Raw genomic sequence first — 13,566 nt, 5'->3', positions numbered from 1 at the left:
TTGTGCGTGTAGTTGCCCATGGAGACTAGATGAGAACATTGCATAGAGCTGGAGTTAGAGGCAGTTGTGAGCCTCCTGTCGTGCATAGCAGAAGTGGGAACTGAACTCATGTGTTTTGCAGGAGTGATAAGAACTCTGCACCACTGAGACATCTTTGTGGCCCCCAGGCTTTGCTAAATCTTGGTAATTTCCTTCCTGCACGTTAGTTTCTTATTGTGAAGTGCATATACAACTGGATAATATCAATTGGAAACGGTTAGGAAACCCTACTTTGAAGCAATTCTTGACCACTCTAACATTTTGTACTCAGTCAAATTCACAAGTCAACATGATGACCCCACTGTTCTGACTTCAGTCCATTCCAGAGCCGAGAACAAAACAAGTATGTCCTGCTTTGAAGAGAAGGGACTCAGAGACTGCACTCAGAGAGCACAGCAAAATGGATTGTATCACTGTCAACCCCTCCAACCACTTTCAGCCTGGCAAGACAAGATTAGTCCTTTGAAAGATGCATCAGAAGGACCGACAAGGCAGAGGACAGACAGTTAAAGATGGCAGTTGTGTTATTCCAGGGGGCAGTACTTGTAGGTAAGTACATATATTCATGTATTTATGCACATAAATGTATGCACATGTGCACCCAGGGGAGAGAAATGCATGCAGCATTTGAGGAGACTGCTCATACACTAGGTATCAAGAAAACCAGTCTGTCTCACTTTCCAGATGACTATTTCTTGAGTTACAGAAATTTATTAACCCACTTGTGCCAATTTTCTGTCACCATAAGAAAGATATGGTCAACTCATAAAGAAGGGGAAGTTTCAATGTAAGACCACTGGGCCCCTGGCAAGGTTGACTATCACCACAGAAGGACATGATGATCAAAACTGCATACTTTCTGGATAGAAAGTTTAAAAATAAATGAGAACAGGTTGGGAGTCCCACAATCACCTCTGAGGACACACCCCTAGGACCTCGTACAAGACTCCATGAATGAAAAATTTTATTCTTCCTAATGTAATTAATTAAAATACTTTGCTTAGGTGAAGAAACAGTGCTGCCTGTGTCCTGGACTACTCTCCATTCCACCCTACCTGCCCTTTGGGATTGGAGGTAAGGTGGTGCAGAATCAAAGACACAGACTCTGGGAGCAGGTGAGAAACTGTGCTGCAAGCTCCTTTAATACCCTCCACCCATGCCCCATTGGTCCCAAGAAAGCATCTCTTCTAAGCAGCAGTTCCTGATTGGAGGCATTGTCTGCACCAGCAATCATTGGTCTCTCAGGCAGTCCTCAGTTAGGTCCTCTTGCAGGAGATGCCTTTGCAGCTTTATGTAGGGCTGGCCACTGTAATTTCTCCTTCAGAATGGCACTGTCAGAGTGTGTACTTTCTCTGGAAATGATGCCAAGGATGTACATCTTCCATGGTGAGCCACGCATTGACAACAGATCCTGGGCTTGAGTCTTTCTTCAGGGACCTTTGTAAAAGGGTAAGCTTCAACGGTTCACGAGACACAAAAGAGTATGTAAATGAGCTAAATACCTAATAAAAAATGGAAAGAAAAAAAAAGAAAATAAGCTATTAATTCAAACAGAATCTAGATTCGGTCATATGTATTTGCATGTCTGTATAAAATTAATATATAAATTATACATAATAAATCATATATTACATATTTATATTATTACATACAAAATTAATATATAATATAGCCTTAATATACAGATAGATGAAAATATAAAAATTATCCTAAATAAAAGAATTGTATTTAATACCCCAAAAAAAAATTCCTTTCTTTTTTTTTTTTTTAAATTTATCTATGTTTATGAACACTCTATTTGCATGCATGACTGCACGGCAGAAGAAAGCATCAGACAGAAGAGGGCATCAGATTCCACTACAGATGGCTGAGAGCCATCATGTGGTTGCTGGGAATTGAACTCAGGACCTCTGGAGGAGCAGCCATTGCTTTTAACCCCCGAGCCATCTCTCCATCCCACTTTGTGTGACTTTTTCAAGGATAATTGGTTTAGGAAAGATTGCCTGCAAAGTCTCAGAAGAATGCCAGCATGACCATGGAGCTGGAAAGGAGGAGTCAGATCAGATCACGGAGAGGCACGGTGATCAGAAGGCACTGGGGATCCAATGGAAATGGCTGAATCCCTCTTTATCCTGCCTGTGTGCTTTGTGAGGAAGGGCAACATATGGGAAGAAGCAAAATGATGAAGCCATAACTTAGCTGAATGCTCCCTACTGTCTGAGTGATGAGGACATTAAAAGAATGATGCTTCCTGCATTACCTGGAGAGTTGGGGTGGTGGAAGATGGAGACCATGAGACATGACTGTGGCTGGCAGTACAGAATGAAGCCTGTGGCAATATCAGAGCAGCATGGGGGTTGTGACATTGTAAATAGCAATGGTATTGGAGCCCAGGGTAAACTGAGTCATAGGGTAAAGAAAGGTAAGGCATGAAGCTAGGCTGTTCAGACAATTGTTCATATATATATACACATATGCATATACATTTTTACATCATATATACATAAACACACACATATACAATATATTATATATACATATGCACACAAACACACACACACACACACACACACACACACACACATATATATATATAAAAGCTCCATCCTATTTGCCACGTTAGAGCCTCCTCATGCTCACTAGTTTTACATCAACTTGACACAAACTAGAGTCATTTTGGAAGAGAGAATCACAGGTGAGCAAATGCCCAAATTAGATTGGCCTGTGTTGAATTTTCTTGATTAATGATCGATGTGGGAGGGTCCAGTTAATTGTGGACAGTATCATTCTTGACAATGGGTCCTGGGGTATATAAGAAAGCAAACTGGGCAGGCCAGTAGGCAGCACTCTTCCGTGGCCTCTGCATCAGTTCCTGCCTCTAGGTTCCTGCCTTGGGTTCCTGCCCTGATGTTCCTGGATGATGTACTGCAAACTATACGAAGAAATAAGTTGCTTTTGGTCATGGTGTCTTATCACAGCCATAGAAACTCTAACACACTCTTAGAAGCCTAGGAACAGAGAGATTAGAGAGTCACCATCTTTGGGACGGAGGCCCATTTAGATACATAGTGTTACAGTGTTCTTTTAGGGCCTCATAATGGTTAACCTTCATTGTCACCTTGACTGGATTTAGTGTCATTAGGAGATGTGCACCTGGGCATGCCATGAGGGTGTTTCCTGAGAGGTTTAGCTGAGGGGAGAAGACACACCCTGAATTTGGTCAGCATCATGAGGTTCCAAACTGAATAAAGAAGAGAGAACGAGAGGAGAACCAGCATTTATCTCTGCATCCTGATTGTGGACCCAATGTTAACAACCACCTCAAGCTCCCGTAACCATAGCTTCCCTGTCAAGATAGGCTGTGCCCTCTAACCCTTAGCCAGATAAAGCCCTGAGTTGTTCTTAAAAGATGTTTTGCCAGAGCAGCAGGAAAAGTATTAATATGGCCTCACCAACCAGAGTGGCATTGGGGTTCATTGGATTATGTTACAACTGTGAGCACGACCCACCTGAAGGACGTATGTCTTTAGAATATCACCACTCATGAGCTAGCATCAAGGGGATGTAAAGAAGATGGACTGGTTTGGCATCTTTTTTTTTTCTTGGCATTATTTTCTCTAATTGTTGTGCCCACCAGAAGCAGCTTAAGCCCTAGAACTTGCAGAACTCAGAAAACTGGAAGTTGATAGGATTAAGAGTGGCCAGCCATGGCAGGGAAGGCATAGGTCTGCTCTAGGTCAGTGGAGCTTCCGGCTGAGGGTTCTCACATTCTAGTGGCAAACTTGCAACAGAGGGAGTCTTGGAAACAGGACTGAGCTATCCTGAGGAAGCTCTGATCTTAGCTGCTCATGATCCAATGTCGCTCCACATGACAAAGACTAACAGTGTCTGCAGACAGTACCAGCACCACCATCTGGGAACTGGGGTGTTCAAGCATTTGTAAGCCTGCAGGGGATATTTCACATCCAAGTTGTAACAGTAGGTCCTTGGTGAAAGTCTGTGAGATGGTTAACTAAGATTAAAAACCCAGGAACTAGCCCAGCACTTGGGAGGCAGAGGCAGGCAGATTTCTGAGTTTGAGGCCAGCCTGGTCTACGAAGTGAGTTCCAGGACAGCCAGGGCTATACAGAGAAACTCTGTCTTGAAAAAAAAAAAAAACCACCCCCCCCAAACAAAATAAAAACAACTCAGGAACTGATATAGGACTTAACATGGAGTCAGGTCTGTATTTGAGCAGCACAAGGATGACCTGTGACCCTGCCTTGGAGATAAACTGCTAACAGAGTATAGTTCCTCAGAAAAACCTTGGAGTGGACCACAGTGGGTCTTATCGGAAAGAAGGGACATCACCGTGTATATTTGAGACCTTTATTTCCATAAGCTAAATTTCCTAGATGGCTTCAAGTCAATGCGCATCCTTCGATGTGAGCATTTGCCTGTTGAAACCCAGAAGAAAACTTGATCTCCTTGACTAGAAGGATTTCCACATTGTGATGGCCTCACCTCCTCACCCTTTTCTTTTATGTACCCTTCCCCCCACCTTGTTTTGTTGAGGAATTTTCTCTTGTCTTCTGCTTCATTTGGCCAGCTCTCAGTCTCTGCGGGTCTCTGGCACCTGGGAGGGCCTGACTCTGCATTTTTGTTTGCTGAACTGCACAGTGCCCAGTCAGGCAGAGATGATTATGGGACCCTGCTGTAGCTTCATCCCTGCAGATCCCTCGGTCCTTTGTTGCTTAATCCTCAAGAGCTCTTTGTCCTGGAGACAAGACCACCTTACTGGGACCCTTGGGAGGACAAGGCCTGTTTTGGGAATCTGTCTGCTCTGCCTAGGGAGACTTATAAGTGGAAATGACAATGGGAGAGCCAAGTAGGATTGAGTTGAGCTGGACTGGGGCTGAGGTTTTCAGGGTTTTAAGGAAAGCCTGATTGGTTGAAGACATTTTTGGGAGCGATGTACAGAGAAGAGCCTGTAAACTCCGATTGTTTTAGGGGTGGTAGTGATTTTAAGTGGTGATTTTTAAAAGCCTGTTGTCATCCAGGTCTCTTGGCTACTTCAAGTGGCCACCTTATATATAGTGAGTCAATACTAGAATCTCAGTTTGCTTTCCAGCCCTGTGGTGTTTTAGTCTCCACTCAGACTAATCCTCTCACATTTTGAATCCAAGTGGCCCTGCTTTCTATTTTGTTAGTAAAGTGTAGGTCATTGTGCGTTTGGGGGTGCTTAATTTCTCCCTTTCTCCTTTTCTGAACTTCACTTCTGTCACAGTTAGTGGTTGTCAACGAACAAGTAGACCACACCTCTGGGCACCTGTGTGGGTATTTGCAGAGAGGGTTAGCTAAGAGGAGAGGGTCTACCGGAGTGGGGGAGCATATCTCATAGGTTGAAGACTGGATGGCATAAATGGAGAAAGAGGACTATACTCAGTAGGACAGGCAGTCTCTGATTTTAATTGCTTCATGTCCACCAGGATAGAAGTTACTCAGTCCTCTATGCTCCCTCCACCATGATGGGCTGAACTCCCTGAAGACATGACTTAAAGTCTAACTTTTGTTCTTTATATTGCCCCCTTTAAGTATTTGGTCACAACTAAAAGTCTAACACAGAAAACCGACCCCAGAGTGTCAGGCTGCTGCAGTAACAGATCCAGACTATGTAGCTCTGGTGTCTTTCGACCTGGCTTGCAGGAGAGATTTGGAGAAACATGGAGATGTGGTCTGGAAAAGCCCTAAAATGTGGTAAGCAGAGCCTAATGGGCAAGTCTGGTTGAGCCCAGAAGAATGCCAGCTGATAGAAAAGACTGTGCCCACTAGCCTTCAAATGGGAAGGAGAAATCTACTGGGAATTGAGTGTGGCCATACAGTCCATGCTCTGAGACCTTGCACAAGGCTGAATTTAAAGCATAAGGACTAACTGATCTGATAGGACATTTCAAGGCCATCCAGCATTCAGGTTGTGCCTGCACATTGTGGGCTGCTTTTAGTGCCAAGTTTACAGTAAAAAATTGTGAACGAAATCAGAAAGGAAAGATGAAATGAAATTGCAGTTTGCCCAGAAAAGAGACTCACGCAATGTTGGGGCCAAGACAAGTGGCTACTGAAGAGATTCAGGCCATTAAACAGAAGCCAGACACTGGGTTTCAAGGCACTGATGTATGATGCTCTGAGGCCATCTTGAGAAGTGGCTAGATTCCACCCACTGTGGTAAAAAGGCTAGCTCTTTGGAAAGACTTTGCTTTGAGAAGAGAGCTCCAGGGAGTCCTGAGCCCTTCCCTCCTCTTCCTCTCTCTTGCCTCTTGGTGCCACGAATTGAACGTCTCTGCTCTACCACACTCTCCTCACCATAAAAGACTGAAAAATTGAAAGTGTGACTCAAAATGCATCTCTCCTCCTTCAAATGTTTTCTTTCAGGAGTTTGGTCACAGTAATGAAAAGTCTAATACATTTATGAATCTTACCTGTGGTCCGTCCATTTCCAAGAAAACAGCCCCACCTTTCTTCCCAGGGAGTCTCACTCTATCCTTTCTCACCTTCTGCTAGCATTTTGACCCATCCTCTTGAGATTACTCCAGCTCTTCCTGGCATCCTCTCTACCACGGAAAGCTCCCACACATTACTTGTGGCATGACTTGCTCCTTGGATCTGAATGCACCTCTCTTCTTTGAAGCCAACAGACCCTACCTCTTGTCTCATTTCCCTTACTTTCACCTTCCACGCACTGGGCCTCACACCGGCTTCCGTTTTCGATGTTGAGTTGTCCTTATTGATTTGGTCACTGTCCCAGTTACCTTTTAATTGCTGTGAAGAGACACCGTGACCAACACAACTTATAGAAGAAAAAGCTTACTTACAGAGGGTTAGTTAGAGTTCATGACTATCACTTCAGGGAGCATGGCAGCAGGCTGGCAGGCAAGACTGGCACTGGAGACTCCTCCAAGAAGTCCACACCTCCTAATCCTTCCCAAATAATTCCACCAACTGGGGACAAAGGATTCACATGCGTAAGTCTGTGGGGCCCATTCTTATTCAGCCCACCACAGTCACCAGTGTCCAGATCCACTTCTCCATCCTCCCGCATGGCTATTTCTGAATTGTTCCGGTCCAGATTAAATCATGCCTGCAGGAGTTTTTTCTCATTCAATCTTATAATGGAACCATAGGGTTTGTTCCCTGTCTCTTTCAAGAGCCCGCTTTATGTGAAGGTGTGTCCCTGTCTCCTTTATGATCCCCAGGGAACCCACCTGCAGTCTTTCTGCTCCACTGACTTACGTTTGTGACACAGCACCTAGGTTTCTGCCTTCACCCTGAAGACTTCCACCATCCCTGAGTCGCTAATGCCAGACTCATGCCTGAAGATTTCTGAATTGATGTCAGGACAGCGGTTGAAGCTGCGTGTGTGGGAATGGAATTCTTCATCCGCCTTCTGAGCCCTGTTTCTGTTGATAGTGTTGAGAGAGGGTGAGCCATCCTGGAGCCTTTCTTCTTCTCGTCTCCTACCATCCACCTAGGGCCAATCATTTCCTCCATCACTGTGTGGCTGAGATCTAGCCTCCATCTTCTGCCTTTGTCCCAGTGCGGTGTGTGCTATTGACTTCTGCTTCCTCAGCCCCATCCCACTGCTTCACTGAGTGCTCTGGCCCTTTCTCCAGGCCCTTCTTTGTTCTACCAGTTCTTTTTTCTGGTGGAATTTTCCTCATTTCCAAATGCAGAGATGACAGTTATTTGGATTCTATCCATTCCAGGCTCAGATATAGTCTTTTTTTTTTTAGAAAATTGCTTCTGGAATCCTCTCCAAATTTTATAGCCTCAGATCCTCTGCCGCTGGATCCCTCTTGGCTAGTTCACGGTCCTCCCTTACCTGCACAAGTCAGTGCTCCATTCGAATGTTGAATGAGAAGTCCCGTGGGAGCTCCCTATTGTTCCCCACACCCTTTCCTTTCTGCTTGGCTTTTTCTTCATGGACACTTTTCTCTGTTCTCCATCCCCAGTATTCAGCCGTTTCCCTTCGTGGTTCTGTCTGTATGCTACCCAGTGCATGATGATAGCAAGGGATGGAGTGCTCTCGCTGGTGTCCCAGCAGCCATTGCCTTCACACCAGTCAGCTGATTCTCTGCTGTGTTCCCAGGCAGGGCTGTTCACCCTCAGCTGCACAATACAGCCAACCTGGAGCTCCTAAAAACGTAAGTACACAGGCTTCATCCCACACCAATTAAGTCAAACTCTTGGGGGCTTGGAATCAGTTATTAGTATTTTTAAAAGCTAGAGAAGTTCCTCTGTGAAACTAAAAACTTGTGTTTACCAATACTGGGCATTTTTGAAGCTTTCTTTCCTTCCTTTTTCCTTTCTTTTTTCCTTCCTTCCTTCCTTCCTTCCTTCCTTCCTTCCTTCCTTCCTTCCTTCCTTCCTTCCTCCCTCCCTCCCTCCCCCCTCCCTCCCTCCCTCCCTCCCTCTTTCTTTCTTTCTTTCTTTCTTTCTTTCTTTCTTTCTTTCTTTCTTTCTTTCTTTCTTTCTTTCTTTCTTTCTCCCTCCCTTCTTCCCTTCCTCTCTCTCTCTCTCTCTCCTCTTTTTTGTATTGCTGCATCTTTTCCTTTCTTCTGGTGGGACTTTTTTCTCCATAATGCCTACAATTGCTTTTTTGAAAATATTTTATTTCACATTTAATTAGGTATGTATGTGTGTAGGTGGGGGACACATACATGTACATTGCAGGTACTAAAATTGTTCCGAGGAGGATCCCCTGAAGCTAGAGTTACAGAAGGCTGTGAGCCTTCTAACATGGGTGCAGCGATCTGAGCTCAGTCTTCTGCAAGAGCAGTACACATATCTAAGCACCATGCCATCTCTTCAGTCCCCTGCAACTGTTTCCTGTGGTTAGTGGGCTTTAAATTAAACGAAAACCTTTAAATAAGTGTATAAGAGGAAGCAACAAGTCAACTTTAAGAGGCATTCAAATGAGGTCAGTGTCTAGCCCACGCTGGAAATGATGAATTCATGGTGGCTTGCATGTTAACTTGTTTGGGTATTTAGTAGAATCCATGTATAGCCTCACACTGACTAATGCTAATTAAGCATTTATTTAGTGACATTATACCTTCCTTGCCTATATACAACAGCAATTAGCATAGTGCTAATTAAGTGAGTACTTACAGTACTTCCCAGGGTTTTATTAATGTTAAATGAATAGTTGGAGGGACACTAGGGAGTGGATTTAATAAAAACACATTGTATACATCTATAAAATTCTCAAAGAGTTAGGAAGAATATTATTAAAAGGATTAAGTGAGTTAAAATGGGCTTAAAAAGTATAATACCTATCCAGCACTCTGTAGGACCTCTGGGACACCTAGTAGGACCTAATAGAAGCTCTGTTTTCCTTTAGGGACCTTAGGTATCAGAATGGCCACAGTAAACACAGCAGACTTCTTGGTATTGTTGAAAGTTATTTCACTGGAGTGTGCATGGACAGAAGTGCATCTCGTTTTCATATTGGTCCAAGAGCTGTTCATTGGTTTTGCCCCATATGATACATTCCTGATCTTCTCCTGTAAACTCATACTGTTTGAGTTCCTTTGCAATGTCTTTGCAATACGATCTGCTCACTGTGTACAGTTTGAATCAAGCCGGATGGAGGGGCGGGGGGAGAACGGTGATGTAACAGTCAGACTGTCCCCTGAGGGTCAGCATGGGGTCAGCACTGCTAGCTGTCCTTCCGAGGAAGTCACAGTGCCATTTGAAAGAAGTTTGAAATGGACCTCCAGCTGCAGATGTTTCTGGAAATTCAATATACTCTGGGGATTTAAGGTGTGTGGGGGAGGGGCCTCTGTTTATTTTGTAGCTTTGCCATGTGTAAAATCATCTAGAATCATCACAGTGGTCTCACTCCATACACAACCCTTTAACCAGACTTCACATCGTATTAACGATTATTTAGACATTTCTAAACCACAGCAACTAAATAGCAGGAACAATCAACAAGCCCCAGCAGGCAGAGTCTCCTGCCCACCTGTATCAATAGTGCATTTTGTATAGCATGATTTTCAGTTGACTTTATCATTAGTTTAATTAACCAAAGTTCAAAGTGTTAAAACTGGGCCCTCTGCCTCTCCATATAGAAATCTCCCAAATGCAGCTGGACTGGAGCTGAAATGCACCAGCTGATGTAGAGGGATTTTTACACTCGAGTAAAATTACATTTATGGATTGAGAGGGAAGCTTAATTTTTATGTGTTTCCTAGAAGCCAGCTGAAAATGTGAGGGAAGACTGTGTGACCATTGTTAACAACCCAACTTGTGTCATTTCCCAAGACTGGTTTGTTCATTACAGAGGGCTGAGGGCAGAGGCTAGGTCATAAGGGATTAAGGACGACAAAGACTGCCTAACACCAAGCTATATTCAGTTTAAATATGGACATATTTACAAACATTTGTATGCATTAGGAGTGTTGTATGAAATTACTTGTTAGTTGTGTGTGTGTGTGTGTGTGTGTGTGTGTGTGTGTGTGTGCACATGTGTGTGTATTTTTAATTAAGGGGAAAAGAAATGCATTACTTTGGCCTAAAAACTTCTTACTGAGTTTCCATTAGAAAACATAGTATTTGGCAGAAATGGGCCCATCCTAATTCCTACATGGGAAGACCAGGTGGTTTCACACAATTATTTTGTGCCTGTTCCCTAAAGGAACCCAGACTTGATCACAGGTCTAGATCATTAGCATTACAGAAAATGGCTAGCAGTCATGCTGGCTTTGATCCCTCTATGTGCTTCTATGTGCCTCTATGTGCCTCTATGTGCTTCAGGTACAAGATTTAATATAGAGGACCTGTCACTAGACAAGGTGTTCCAACTGCTAACCCAGGTGAGGGTCTGCTCAAGAACCTTTGAAATCTTCATTTTCCCCGCTACTCCTCCATACAGTGGCTCTTTTACTTTGTTTTTGTTAATGTATACTAATTGTAGTTGTTAATGTGCCTCTGTGTGTTATTTCACACCATGAATAAAGCCATTCTCCCCATCCTCTCCACCCAGCCTTCCCAGTCTACGGCTGTTCTTCATTTGGCTGCTCTCTTCTGAACTTCTGTATAAGAAAGAGAGCATGTGGTACTTGGCTTCTTTACTTAATACAACATCCTTCAGGTCCACTCCCATTTGTTAGCATTCTGTCTAAACTCCACCCCACAGTTACCTGGCAACAGCCAGGTAGGCCTGACCCACTATGAAAGGGGTTGCTTGCCCCCTCCTTCCTCTCTTGCCCTCTTGCTCTCTAGTCTTCAGGCTCCCACTCTGTCCCCTCACCCTTTCCACCTTCTCACTCCATTCCTTTCCCCTTCTCTCCACGTGCTCATGGCCTGTCTCTACTTCTCTACTCTCTCTCTGCCTTTCTCTGTTTCTACTACTCTCTTAACTCCCCTGGATAAACTCTATTCTATACTATACTGTCATGTGGCTGGTCCCTCAGGGGGAAGGGACCAGCCTACTGAGACCACCCCTCCCCCCATCTCTGATGAACATATCCCCCTTTCTCTTTCTCTTTTTAGATTACATCATTGGTGCCAGGACTTGCCCCCTTCCCCCACAATAAACCCCATGTGGAACTGTATAGGCTTGGTGTGGTCTGTCCAGATGTGAGCCGTGATTCTAACGTGTGCTGTGTTCTTGACTTGTTTCCTGAAAGAGCAGCCAGTTGCAGTAGAGGCCAGCAGAGCCCACGCTTGTCTTTAGTTCCTTGCTCACTCACCTTTCCCGTGAAATATGCATGGAAATGATGACAGGCACGTGGACGACAGGCAAGTGGATAACTGCTTTTTGTTGTTTTTGTTTGTTTGTTTCTTTGTTTGTTTGTGTTTTTGCTTTTGCTTTTTGGTAACACCTTTGCTGAAATAAAGCAATTACCAAACAATCCACTCATTGCAAACAAGTAGTTTATTGGTTAGAGTACATTCACAAGTTGTACAATAATTATACCAGGATCTGCTTTAAAACATCCTTGTATCCCCAGAAGAAGAAGTCTGGTGCCCCCCAGCCATCACCTCCTCCCTTTAGGAGCCATGGACTTCCTTTCTGCTTTTGTAGATTTAACTTTTCTGGATATTTCATGTAAAAGGAATAATACAATATATGGCCCATGAGGCATGGGCTTTATTTTCACTTAGTATAAGTTTTAGTATTTCCATGCTACGGCATGTATCAGTACTTAACTTATTTGTTTAGATTTTGATATTTCATTGTGTATATATATGCATGTATATATATATACACACATATATATATAAATAATTTATTCATTCATCAGTTTTTGACTATATAATCTGGGTGTGTATGAAAGCATATATACAGATTTTTTGTTGTTATTCTGTTGAGATAAACACACACAACATATGTGCATGTATATGTATATATATATATATACATATATATGCATTTCTTTTGGATACAAACATAAAAACAAAATTTCTATGTCAAATAACAGCTGTATGATCAAATTTTTGAAGTATTAATCTACATTGTTTATAAAAATGACAGTATCAATAGGATAAAGAAAGGCCTCAAGTTTCTCTATAATTTTGTGGTTGTTTGAATGAGAAATATCCCCCAAAGCTCACACATTTGAACACTTGTTCCCTAGTTGGTAGCAGAGTCTGGGGAGGTAATGAACCTTTAGGAGGTGCTGTCTTGCTGGAGGAAACACATCACTAGGGGTAGGCATTGATGTTTCTAGCCTTCCTCCATTGCCTATGGCTCCCTGTTTGATTGGCGATGTGATCTCTGTCTCCCTGGGTTACCTACCCATTGCATCCCTTCCCATTGTGGAATCTCCCTCTAGAACTGTAAGCTCAGTAAACTCTTTTTTTTTCCCATAAGCTGCTGTTGGCTGTGATGTTTTACCACCACTCCAGAAACGTAACCGACACACTTGAAACACTTGTTATTACCTGTCTCTTGCGCCATCTCCAGGATGGGAAGAGGCACTGCAGGGCAGGGCTCATCTATCTGCACCACTCCAGTTCACATCACCAGCAAGTTTTGGCATCTTCCAGTAGGTTTAGTGTCCATTTACACAAATGCTGTGTTGAAATCCATCTCTTGGGAAAGTATTCTTATTAGTAAACCCGATGGATTAAAAAATAGTGAGGATTGCTACAAGGCGATTAACACTTCAATAGAGAATCCAAGAATATGATTTCATTCTTTGTGATTACTATACTTTACTTCATTGAAGAAGACATTAGAGGAAACAATAATATATGCGTAATTACATATGAGTATCTGTAAGATATTACATATATAAAATACTTATGCATATATAGGTCTAGATTCCTTAATTTCCCCCCAAAATACTCGATCTGATTGTAGATGATTTTGAGCATGTGCGCATGCTCAGTCAGTACCTGCCTGGGATAAAACCATCATGCTCAGAGAGACAGGATCTTAGGATATACAAAATGAAGAAGACAGGCTAAATAACTGGACAACCAGCCCACTGTGGGCAGTGCCATCCCTAGGCAGGTGGTCCTGGGTGGTATAAGAAAGCA

At 43.2% G+C, this 13,566-nt stretch overlaps 1 long non-coding RNA gene across 1 annotated transcript; it reads left to right on the top strand.

Moving 5' to 3' along the window:
• Positions 1–385: 385 nt before the first annotated feature.
• Gm30293 lies at positions 386–8,397 on the top strand. Its single transcript, XR_867382.1, has 3 exons — positions 386–588; positions 1,044–1,154; positions 8,025–8,397. It is a non-coding gene; the product is annotated as a predicted gene, 30293 (long non-coding RNA).
• Positions 8,398–13,566: the final 5,169 nt, after the last annotated feature.

Source organism: Mus musculus, chromosome 3 (assembly GCF_000001635.26).
Source record: "Mus musculus strain C57BL/6J chromosome 3, GRCm38.p6 C57BL/6J".
Classification (NCBI taxonomy): domain Eukaryota; kingdom Metazoa; phylum Chordata; class Mammalia; order Rodentia; family Muridae; genus Mus; species Mus musculus.
Note: the sequence above shows the minus strand (reverse complement) of the source record. Positions and strands in the feature narration are given on the sequence as shown.